This window comes from Vulpes vulpes, chromosome 12 (assembly GCF_048418805.1).
Source record: "Vulpes vulpes isolate BD-2025 chromosome 12, VulVul3, whole genome shotgun sequence".
NCBI classification, from domain to species: domain Eukaryota; kingdom Metazoa; phylum Chordata; class Mammalia; order Carnivora; family Canidae; genus Vulpes; species Vulpes vulpes.
Window position 1 is genome coordinate 190,137,467 of NC_132791.1, and position 13,503 is coordinate 190,150,969.

General features: G+C 36.1%; 1 non-coding gene across 1 annotated transcript; it reads left to right on the plus strand.

Moving 5' to 3' along the window:
- The first annotated feature begins 1,647 nt into the window (after positions 1–1,647).
- LOC112908346 (U6 spliceosomal RNA) lies at positions 1,648–1,755 on the plus strand. Its single transcript, XR_003232901.2, has one exon. It is a non-coding gene; the product is annotated as a U6 spliceosomal RNA (small nuclear RNA).
- The last annotated feature ends 11,748 nt before the right edge of the window (positions 1,756–13,503 follow it).

Below are 13,503 nucleotides of genomic sequence, written 5' to 3' on the forward strand. Positions count from 1 at the left end.
TGTGTTAATAGCTCTCAGTAGGATACCCTACTAACCAGATCCCTCTAACAAGAGTGTAATTTACAATTAAATGATCTTGACTGTAAATCCTCTATACCCAAGAACATCATCTCCATGGATTAAATTAGTACTAGTTCACAATCTTTAGAGTAAAACAAAATCATCTGAAGAACTGGTTAAAATACATATTTCTGGTTCCCACTATTAGAATTTCTGATTCAATAAGTCTGGGATAGGCTTGAGGTTTTGCATTTTTAACAAGTGCCCAAGTAATGTTGATGGTGCTGGTCCTCAGGCCACATTTTAGGTAGCAGTAGGACAGACTATCTACATTGTTGTAATAATCTCTGGTGAGAAACTGTGTTTTAGTTGGAGAAGATGATGAAGAAGGTTATCCAGCCAATTACCAGTAGGCCTGGAGCTAGAAGGTAATCCTTGGAGTCTTGACTTTATATCACTGGCACCCAATGCTGGAATTTGAAGAACAAGTTAAATTGCAAAATTAAATGAGAATGATGTTGATCTGCCTCAGCATTTTGAGATGGATAGATAGATGATTATGAAAATTGGCAGGTAGGTACATAGGTTGGTAGGTAGATAGAGATGATATAATTTCAGAATATGTACCTTTCAAATGAAGCAAAAATCATTTTGAGGAAAAAGTCACTACCTTGCTTACTTTTATGGTCTCACCACAAAAGATGGAAACTTTCGAGAAGATTCAGTGCTCTATGGAGCCAAACATTATTCCTTTCTGAGACACTTTTTCAGTGATCATATAGACCCAGCTCTACACAGACACTTCATCTCACTTCCAAATTGTTTAATTTCTTTACCAAAGCAAAAGTTTGGCAAATTATTTAATTTAACCTCATTCTTCTTTGTCATTAGAACAAATCTAAATGTCTCAGCTGACAAACACCACTTTAGAAACACCCTGATCCTGATAAATGATTTCTTTAAATGTCTTAAAAGTATTATTAGCATAGATGGTTGTTTGATTCTGAACTCCCACTCTCCTGAGAGCCATGAGGGTGGGAACCATGATCCAGATTGGGAGGGAATTATGCCCTCAGGCAGAGTGTAAGATTAGTATGCAGAACCCATACTTGTGACTGTGACCATGAATTTTTAAAGTCCTTTTTCTATTTTTTCTATTTTTCCATTTTCAGTTTCCCAAAGGAGAGCTCAATTATTCACTGTTACAAAAATGGCCATTGATTATCTTAAAAATCCAGGTGAGAAAAAAAAAAAAAGGCAACAATACTAACTGCTCAACTGGTTAAATAGTCAGCTTTTAATTAATAGATATAATTGTTTTTCACACCTTACTAAATAACATGAAAAACAGAAAAGAAACAGTATTATCGGTGGTTTTTAATCGTTTCTATAAGTCTCAGTCATAAAGTAATTACTCAAACAAATGAAGGAAGACAGCATAATCCATAGCTGCACTAAATATCTATTGAAAGAATTATGTCTCATTTTAAGATAAAGTACATAAATGATATACAATTCAAGTAAAGTACCTTTTTATGCACTTCATGAAAAACAAATCACAAATAATTCTATTTAATGATTAGGTGGTATATACAAAATAATGCACCATTACTATTTCTAATATCTCTAGCATTAGGATGGATTACAGTGCTTGCTTCGGCAGCACATATACTAAAAATTGGAACAATACAGAGAAGATTAGCATGGGCCCTGCCCAAGGATGACACGCAAATTCGTGAAGCATTCCGTATTTTTGCTCTATGTTGGCAAATCGAACTCCAATAAAAAAATATATACAAAAGAAGGATGGATTACATTTGTTATATTCATAATATTGTTATTAAATACAAGTATAGCTCATTTTATAAAGCACTTTTTCAGTGCAAAACACTTTTTTGCAGCATGACTGAAGTTAATCCACACCACCTTAGTGTTAGAGTCTCTTCATTTCTTTATTAAGAAACTGAGAACAAAACAGTTTAAAGACCTGTTAATCAGCTAGTAACTAGAAGACCTGCCTAGGAATTAAGTTCCTGTCTGCATGACTCCAAAACCCAGGCTTCTAGTCCCTCCCACACTACCCCCAGCTGAGGTTCAAAGACAACACCCTGAGGGGCACCTAGGTGGCTCAGTCTGTCTTCAGCTCTGGTGATGATCCCAGGTTCCTGGGATTGAGCCCTCCCTGACTGGGCTCCCTGAAGGGGACTGCCTCCCCTTCTCCTCCCCCTTATTTACTCATATTGGTGCTCTCACTTGCTCTCTCTTTCTTTCTCTCTCTCTCTTTCAGGTAAGTAAATAATTAAAAAAAAAAAAAAAATAACACAAATGCTCAATGAGATGACAGATGTTTCTCAATATGTTCTAGCCTGAAGTGGAATGTGGGGGTAGAAGAGGATTCCATTCCATGATCCTTACCCTCCGTCTCTGTTTCTCCTTTTTTAGGCATCAACCCACAAGACCTGAGGCCCATTCTGAAATGTCTCATTGACCAGTGTTCCTGCTTCTATATCCTAATTCCTTTTCCTCTACTTTACTAGTGGAGAAAAGCCTTAATATTGCTTTGTCTGTTACTATTAAAGTACCATTAAAATACCATTCAGCTTCTTACTTTCTCAATAGTCTAGCAAGACAGATTACCCAGACAGCTCATCTGATTACCCCAGGACAAGGAAGGGCATGCATGAAATGGAGGAAACCCAAGAGTTCTACCTTATGTAAACATTTTTCTTAATATTCCTAAAATGAGTCCCTATTCCTTCACCTCTTCCCTTTCACAATAAGTGGAATTGTTAAATAAGTGTTTCACAATAAGTGACGGTAAGTGTTTTAATTATTTCATCCATAAAGGTCACTCTGATATTATGGAAAGAAGATGGCCTCTGGAATCAGACTTACTTGGGTTTTATTTTATTTTAAGATTGATTGATTGATTGATTTAGAGAGTGCACGTGTGCAAGCAGGGGGAGGGAGAGAGAGTCTCAAGCAGATTTCATGCTGAATGTGTGGCCCTATGTGCAGGGCTTGATCTCACCACCATGAGGTCATGACCTGAGCTAAAATCAAGAGTTGGACACTTAACTGTCTCAGCCACCTAGGCACCACTAGGCCTGGGCTATAAAGCCGGTTCTATATTTGAACAATTTTGACCACACCATTAACTCCTTGGAGTCTCAAATTTCATGTGTGCAAACCTCTACAAAGAGACATTTTGAGGATCAAGGGGACAATTATGTATAAGAACCTGGTACATCAAATAATTAACATTTGCTTATTACATTCCCTCTCCCTCTTCTGAGGATGTAATATAAAAAAAAAAAAAAAAACAAAGCACATGCTTACCATCTGTAATATCTCAAAATACAATAAAGGAGAGAGAGACCTAGAGGCAAATCAGTAAAAAACAAACAAACAAACAAAAAACAATGCTAAATAGGCCAGCAACTCATCTGCCTCTGTTTCTTTCCTTTGTTCCTTTCCATGAACAAATCCAGTAATCCATACATTCAAAAAACTATAAGACAAGAGTTCCAGAAAGTGGAGGGAATAAGTGCAAGGCCCCAGAGTTGGAAATATCTGATAAATTCAAAGATTAGGAAAGAAATTAATATAGCTGCAATGTAGTGAGCCTGGGGAGTGGAATGAAATGCCATGACAACCAGGCAAGCACTAGACTATGGGAAGTCTGATTCAGTCCCTTCTCTCACATTGAACTAGTCATTTCCTTACAACAAGATGGCTTTACATTTTACAGAACTACATGATATGAATTTTCCTTTATTTCTGGATGATTCTGTTGAATTTCATCTTTAGGGGACATTTTGAAGGCTCGGGATGGATCATTCATCCTCTGTTCTCAAGCATAACACATGATGCTATGCCTCCTGGTAAAGTCCCTGGGGGAATAAATTTAAGTAATCCATTTTGGATTTCTGACCTCCAGAATCTAAGATAATAAATTTGTGTTGTTTTAAGCTAACAAGTTTGTAGTAATTTGTCACAACAGCCATAGGAAATTATACTACAGATGATAATAATTCCTTCCATTTGCCAATCATTTGGCACCACTTTCATATACATTTGTGTTTTTGTACCCTTCCTCCGAGTTCAGCAAAACTTTTATGATTTCCGTTTTTCAGCCAAGGAAACCTAGCTTTAGAGAATGAACAGATGTGTCCACAGGCCGACAATGAGTTAGGGCTATACAGCATATCTGAGTCCTACCCAAACACCTCTTCACTATAGCACACACACACTGTAATAACAGGTCCCATGTTACCAATCCTTGTATCAAGACTTCCTTTTATTGCCTAGTTAACCTCTCAAGTTATGAAATGGTAGAAATGGACATCCTGGTCCTACTATTCTGGAAGTTAGTCTTTGCAGGCATGTCATGATTTATAGGCTTTAAGGATATGCTTTCACAACCTTTGGTGTGGACTGAATGTTTATGGCCTCAAAATGTATAGGCTGAAGCCCTAACTCCCAATATGATGGTATTAGAAAGTGGAGCCTTTGGGAGATAATCAGATTTAGATGAAGTCATCACAGTCAGGGCCTCATGATGGGATTAGGGTCCTTAACAGAAGAGGAAGTGACACCAGAGCTCAACTTTCTTTGATTGGAGACAACTGCTCCAAGAGAGGGAGGTGTTCTTCACGGCATCACTTCGTCCTCAGTAGACAGAGGGCAACTGATTGATGAGGGCAACACAACTGACACTGGGGCAACACTTTACATGACACTTTCAAGATAGAACAAACACAAGCTTGGGTGTTTTATATAGTTCATTTCATCTACTCTTCACTACCATCCGGTGAGGCACATGCTCTAGGAGTGCTAGAATGATTGATCAAGCAATCAACTGATTGATTTTACTATTTTCATTACTTTAAGACACATGACTTTTTGAAAACATCAAATTCTTAGCTGCCTTTGTATATCCGTGGCTTCCTCATCAGTATTAGCCATTTTTGTGAGTTCGTTATCTTACCTGCTTCAGCCTTTATAGTTAAGAGTCCGGAGAATGGCAGGGATACCTCACAGTTACATTTTTACATGAGAATGGATCTAATTTCTGACATCAGTGAACAAACCCATTTGTCTATTCCTGCATTTCAGTACTAGAAATCCATCATAGTTATCTGCCTGCTGTTGGTTCACCCCACTCATGACTTTTTATTGAAAAATGCGTCCTAACTTCCAGCAAAGTCCTCACTACATTTGTAGTTTGCAGGTATCTAAAAAGCTTGCATTTTTAATGAATTCCTAATGTACTCACTCAAGCAAACAAGAAAATTATAACCATGGAACATTACATTTCAGACATTAATCATAATTACTTAATAATACCAAACAAGGAGATTTTATTACCAACTGAGACTTCTTATTTAACATCAGAATCAGAATAATTGTCACATTTGCACATACTCTAAATGATACCACGTATTTCCTAATGCCTACATTAAACAGTTTAGTCATAAAGAGATATTTTGTCAGCTAATTTAATTTAATTGCATGGCATAATCATTTCACCTATTTCCCTAAAAACAGGTATTTTAGTAAGAGAACTGCAAGGAGGTTATAAAAATCTCACTTTCTCAATTGCTGGGAAAGGTCTGTGCTGAAAGTTACCAGACAATCACGGGGTTCGGGGTGTTTCCATAGTTCTTCAATACATTTGTTACATACCATTAGTCACCAGGTGAAGCCCTTCACTAACAGCAATACCCTCCAGCAGTGGCCCCAGAGGATTTAACACTGATTGATGGCGGGTCACCTGGAATTGGTTGCCAGAATTTCCAATTTTCTGTTGGGAAATTGCTTATTTCTCCAAGTCTATTCCCATTTTTACAAGTGGACAGAAGCTGAGATTATACATTATTATGTGTCTAAATATAAAATTGTGATGGATGGTGTCACACATTTAAAGAGAGTTAAGCATTTAATTTAAGATTTTAAAAGTTTAAAGAAGTTTAAAATGTATTTTCAATCTTTCTTGGGAATTCATGGGCTGATCCATATTGGGAGAAATAGAGAGATTGCCTGAGGATTGCCACTTACATGGAGAATTATTTTCATAAAATTACCCTTTTAGATTCTCAAAGCAGTAGCGCCATAACTTTCTTGTAAATATATCTGAGGGCCCCAGGCTCAACAAAGGACAGAAGGGATGAATAGGTTCTTTTCACGGGGCGGGGGGGGGGGGGTGGGGGGGGTGGGGGGGGACTATACTAACCGTGACAAAGAAGAGAGGAAAGCAAACAAAACTCAAAAGCCACATTAGAAACAGAAGGCAAAGTTTGTTATTTACATTAGATTGTTATTGTTTGGACAAATATATTAGGTGTCCATCTTATTTTTATTTTTAAAGTAAACTCTACGCCCAATGTGGGGCTTGAGCTCACAACCCAGAGATCACGAGTCCCGTGATCTACTGGCAGAGCCAGTCAGGTACCCCTTAACTGTCAATTTTAAAAGTGTGTGTTTAGGATGCTAAAATACTCTATAACACTGTAATAGTACTCTGCACATATTTTTGCACACAGGAATTCTATTGAATTCTTGAATTAAGCATTAAATACCTGGCTACCTATATAAAGATATAAGAGGCGACAGGTAACAATCCAAGGACAAGTTTGAAATTTAGTCATTATGGGCCACTCTGGAGAAACAACCCGGCAAAACCCTCAAAATCCTTAATGCTCAACATTATTATTTAATCTATCTGGGGGCTAAAAGTGCCTTTATGACTTTAGATTCTTTTATACAACAAATACTTGTAAAACATATAGAGAGGCACAAAAAACAAAATTTTAAAATATTACAAAACATTCAAAGATTAAACTACCCAGAATAAAAAAAAAAAAGGTTAAACTAAATTCTCTCCAGTCAGAAATAATTACCATTAACATTTTTGTCCTTTTTTCATACATACACAAAAGTACACAAGTATGTATGTATATGGGGAAAGGAAGAAACACAATAATACTAAACAGTAAAAAGCCTATTTTGCAAACTATATACTTTTTTTTTTTTACTATTCTGAACAACCTACCACATTAAAAAAAACTATATATATTTCTAACAATACCATTTTAAAGGCTGCAGAGAATTTCATTACATAGTCATCTAATGCATTTGGTTAATACTCTACTGAGGCTTCTTTCATTTTTGTTATTTATTCATTCGACAAATATTTATGGAATATGTGTTCATTGCTCAATATTTACTTCATCCCATATTGGGAATGCAAAGCCTCTGTTCTCATAGAGTTTACATTTTGGGGACCGAGAGACAAAGACAAACAAGAAGTGCAATGCACACAACTAAGTATGCCAGTTGGTGTTTAATTCCTACAATAAAACTGTAGGATCATAATAAAGCAAGAGAAGAAGAAAGAGGGTGGCAAGAAGTAAGGGATGATCTTCCCCCGCGGTTATTTCTCCTTCACAGCACCTGCTTCATTTCCATCATAATTCTTACAACTAGCTGTGATGCCATTGTTCATTAATTTCTTATTTCCTGGTTCCGGGATTCCCCCCACCTCTGGAATATAAGCTCCAGGTGCCAGGTTTCTGCTGCTCACTTCAGTGCCCAGTGCAGGGCCTGCTATATAAGGGACACTCAGTAAATATGAGGATAAAAACACAACCAAGGAATGCATGAACGCAGGGGGAGACTGATTATAGACATCCCACAAGGAACTGGTTTCCAAACATGACCTGCAGCGTGGAACTCGAATAACATTCCACAGGAAGGAGCGTGCCCTAAAGAGCTGCCCGCCGCCTGCCCTAGTTACCAGTATTCGAGCGCACTCTCCATATACTAACCTGAATGATACAAAATATGCGATGACACACTTTTAATCTTTATGCAAAGCCTCATATAGGATATATTTAAAAGCACCTTCTTCTTTCAAAACATCACACAATTCATCATTCTAATCGGGGCAGCTGTGCATCAAGCCTGGTGGCAACGTGTTTGGTTCCTTTACCCACCTCCTTGGTGTGCTGCCATCCACTTGCTAACTACACAGTCCTCAGTATCATATCAATACCAGGAATCTGACACTAGTAAGAAGCGGATGTTCTCTTTTTCTTTAGCAATTATGTCCAAGAACTACTGATATTGTAATTAGCCACAATTATGATTCGATTTTATTCAACGTACTCACTGTCATTTGAAATTATATTTTTCATTTACTTTGTCTCACTTTCCAATACCACATCAGGTCCATGAGAGCAGAAATCTTGTCACAATTATTCTCCTTATATCCCTCACCCTGTCCCATCCTCAGTGCAAATAGTACTGGACTCATAGCTGGTATTTGATTTTTTTTTTTTAATGAAAGAACTAACGATTGAATGAATGAACAAGCGAACTCTGTCTTAGTGTTCCATATGGATTCCATGTGCAAGGTATCTTTCCATTCTTGTGTGTTTCATCAACTTCAGCTGTCCAGGGGTTACCCATATACAGGGCGAAAGGTAAAATCCTAGCTTCCATCAACAGTCTCTAGTCCTATAATAAATCCAAATTACATGATGTTAAAATTGTGTCCCATGTGCCTCATATGCAAACCCAGTGCAGCAGATGCTGCCATAGCTCTGACACCATCTGCAGCTCCTTATATGCCAAGGACTACTTCCTGTGTCTCTCTGTTTTTAGAATATGGTAACATGACAGTGAGTAGGAATTAATACCCTAGAAGCAACTCTCAGCCAATGAGGGGTAGAAGTGGGTGGATAAAATATCCAGCTTCCCCATTATTCAGGGGAACAATTCTGAGGCATATTCTATATGGATCTCCAGTAGGTTTTGAGTCCTGGTTCCCACAGCAGACATCACCAATTAACAGAATTTTATTTGGTCTTCCTCTCTTCCCTTTTTTAAAAAAGATTTATTTATTTATTTATTATTCATTTGAGAGGAGTGGGACCAAAGGAGAGGGAAAGAGAAGCCCAAGCAGACTCCAAGCTGAGCACAGAGCCGATGACAGGCTCCACCTCAGGACTCTGAGATTATGACCTGAGCTGAAACCAAGAATTGGGCCCTCAACCAACCGAGCCATCCAGGTGCCCCTCCTCCCTTAAAGTAATTGAAAAAATGAAGTCAAAGAAAGAAAATTTGGGATCATTTCCCTGGGATTGAACCCAAATTCCTGTCTTTGGGTCTCCCTTTAGAATAATACAGGGTTAGACTTTGGAAAATAATTGAGTATCTATCACATAAAGCTTTTGAAAAGATTCATTGAGTTAATACAAGTAAGGAGCGCCTGGGATGTAGTCTGTAGTCCATAAGTATTACCTATTAGTTATTATCAATAATTATTTGTTTCTCCTCAAACCCCCTTAATTCCTCCTAATTTTGCTTCTCTATTTAGGTCCATACTTTCTTCTTGATAGTTGTCTCGATCCCTAAATAATTTCTGAGATTTCTAGGCTAAGTTTGACTCCTTTGAACTGTTGGTAGTTAGTTGCCTTTACATTCGTCCTTCTCTGGAATGAACCAAACTGGGCCATCCCCAACAGCTTCAGAGGTAGGAAAGTGAAATTGGACAGATCAAATTAAAAAGATTTACATTTAAAAAAAGTCTTACTGCTAAAAAATAGCTGAGAAGACTTAGATTTTCCAGCTGGGCCTTTTTTCTCTGGGGAAAAAAAATTCAAAAAAGATTGCTAAAGCAATTCCTAGATGGGCATTTCAGGACTGTTATAGTAGATCCAATTGACCAAGTGTTCATGCTGCTGGGAAGATCATACTCCTTTTTACTGGTATCAGGGCTCTAAATTTCTTGAATTAATTCTCAGCTAGGATTCATTCTAGAACAATTCCAGAAATTCTGACTTTACAAAACAGCTGGGTCAATTCCCTTAATGTATTATGAGCGTTGACTTCACTATATAAAAACCCTCAGTATGTAGTCAGGTAGTCACCTTCTTGCTATTCATCTTTATCCTCTCTCCTAACCACCAAAGGCTATGAAACATTATGAGTATGCAATAAATACATCTTGATGTACATCTTGATAAGTTGGTATTAAAGTTATAAAATAGTAAATTCTGTTTTGCATGTGGATATCTCTGACACAACCAGATGGTCTCTATTTAGACTAGCTGGCCCCAAATGTAGATACTAAATCCCTTTATGATGGGTTGCTCTGACATAATTGTGCTGTGTAAAATGAGGATGACTTCATTTTTTCAATTACTTTAAGTTGTGGCAAAATACACATGACATAAAATTTACCATCTTAACTATTTTTAATTATATATTTCAGTAGTGTTAATTAATCACATTCACACTGTTACACAACCAATATCCAAAATTCTTTTCATCTTGTAAAATGCTACACCCATTTTTAAACAACTCATTTCCCCTTCTCCTGAGACACTGGCACCTACCCTTCTATTTCTATCTCTATGATTTTGACCAACTATTCTAAGTTTCTCATATAAGTGAAATCATACAGCATTTGTCTTTGTCTCTTAACATAATGTCCTCAAGGTTCATTCATGTTGTAGCATGTGTCAGATTTTCTTTCCTTTTTAAGGTTGAATAATACTCCATTGTATGTAAACACATCTTGTTTACCCAGTCATCTGTCAGTGGACACTTAGGATGCTTCCAATTTTTCATGATTATGAATATTATGAACATTGGTGTCCAAATACCTCCTTGAGATCTTGTTTTCAATTATTAGATTTAATAGAAGTGGAGCTGCTGAATCATATAGTAATTATGTTTTTAATCATTTGAGGAATTGCCATACTGTTTCCCATAACACTGGTGCCATTTTACATTGTTACCAACAGCACACATGGGTTCCAAGTCCTCCACAAGGTGATTCCTTTTTTAAAAGTTTCTGAATGTTACCACATCTTGGACTCCACTTCTTTTCTTTCTTATTAATTGTAAGGATCCTACTTTTATACTCTTATTTACCTTTGAACAATTTTAAAAAACTAATATTCACTAAGTGCCTACTTCTGACCCTTCTGAGTTTTTAAATGAGTAAAGTACTAGCCCCCAATCTCTAGAATCTTTATGACTAGTCTGATGCATATAAAGATACTTGAAAATTACAATGTGATATGAAATTGTCATCATAGCTATATGTAAAAAAGAAATACCTTACGAACTTGTACAAAGTGATTACCTTTGTTAGAAGAATCTCAGTGTTGGAATTTCAAGAGAAGACAGCATCATGTTTGAATATAGACTGCTGAGGAGTTTCAAGTTGAAAAAATAGTGTAGGGGAAAGTGCATTACAAACTAGCAATAACATATACTCAAATATATAATATACTTGAGAGACTATGATTAAGTCAGTCCCAAAGACTATTAAATATCACATAAAATTCTTTTTTTTTTGTTTGCATCAACAATGCATGTATTAAAATTTCATTCATGGAACTATAAAATGGAACAGAGATAGCGTCTACCCATCAGGAACTAGTCGTCTTTTCCAAACCAAGACCAATCCAGACGCAGGCATACAAAGCTTAACACTGTTGTCAAACCACTGAGATTCAGTCAGTCATCTGGGATTGTGACAGGGGCAGAAAGTAGCCATCCCATAGGAATCTGAGATAGAGTGTTTCAAGTGCTTAAAAGTCTAATGAACCATACATCCATTAATTTGGTCATGTCATAGAACCATTGTTACCCTAATTAAGGGCCCGTTGGTATGAGGCACCATGACAGACATTTCTGAAAAAGAGTCCTCATATTTGCATGATTAAAAATCAAAGTCATAGAAAACTGATGCAGACAGATTCCAAGGACATCTGAATGCAAAGTTCCATCCAATTATAAGCCCATAAAAAGGTATATTTTATATTTTATATATTTATATACACATATATTATATGTAAATATATATATTATGTGTAGACATAGATATCTTTTGAAACTATTATATCCTAAGAAAGAATCCATATTGTAGAATAGAGGAGAAATATGTGTCATTGGCAGGTATGTATATTAATAGAGTGGATCAGTGGACCTTTGGGGGAAAGTCATTACCTCTTGCATTTATCAGGAAAGTTCACTCAAGGATGTTTTGGAAAAGTTCAATTTTTAAAGATAATCATCTCCTTTCTACACTTTTCCCATAAAGAGCTAACCATTAAGGTAGTAAATCATAGATCACAGTTAGTTAGCATAACCTAGATAGCAGAAAAAGGTATTTTTCACATGTAAAAAGCAAGAAATTTACTACCAAGGTAATATTATCAGGTGCTTGATCATTTCTACCTGTGGAAATAAAGTCTGATACACAAACCTATCTGTAATATTTGGGTGCATATGAGCTAACCTTATTTTCTCTGTCCCCAGAGCCAACATGTGTGTAATTATTTGATATATATATAATTTTTTTTATCAAAGGCATTGGTGCACATCAGTGAGAACTTTCAACCACCTTGAAAATGACTTTTAGAATATTTCATTAGCAAACTGTCTTTCAGAGCCTGAGTTGACATTCATGTTTCTTCATACTAGTCTTTCATCCATAAAACCCTTTGTTCTACTGAACAGTTTCCAGACAATGTAGGCAAAAAAAAAAAAAAAGAAAAAAAGAAAGCATCCATTTCAGTATTTGATCAGTCTTATTCAAATCTCATTTATTAATAATCTTTTGAGATCTTTCAAGAATTTTATTTCCTTTCTTTCAGTAATATATTATTTCCTAAAAAACTCCCAAATTTAATGAAATAGAAACTTGATATTTCATAGGAAATAGACACAATTCATGGTTAAATTTTATCCATTTCTATCACTTTCAATAAAGTTTATGGGAAAATAACTGCTGTGCTGAGCTCAAAGATTTGTTTTTAATTACAGAAGGTTGAATTTTTAGCAAATTTTTGGGAAAAACACCCAATTACTTAAACAGCGTTTTATACACACCAAAATATATGTTCAAAATGAAATGATCTAAATAGTCAAATAGATATTTTTCAGTATTTTAACAAAAAGAAAATGTTAAATGAATATTGTGAGGAACATGAGGATATGTTTATAACATATATCAATTGGGTTTGTTTTAGAACCACAAAAACAGGACTATCTACAACATAGAAACCCACTGAGTCTAGTCTCTGCAAATGCAAAAATCATGTTGGCCTCTTCAACTCTTCCAATATTTATGTGCAGATGTGTGTCATTTTAGCTGATATACTCTGGAACCTTAAAAATAATGCTGTTACTAAACAGGTAAAACTGTTATGTATACTGGCATCACATTGTGTGAAATATGTACATTTCAGAAGCAGAAAATCCTGCTTTTGCTGCCTATTAATCCTGCCACAGTAATTTAAACAACCATTGGGAAAGTTTGCTCTTAAAAGTTAAACACAAACCATTAAAATCAGAGAAACCCCAAGCTCAATTTGATTTATTATCTCTTAAACATTATGCTTCTGCCTGTTGGATAAAGGGTCCCAGCAGCCAGGCTGAAATTTGTGAGATTCTTTTTCTTAACAAAGATATTGATTTTGC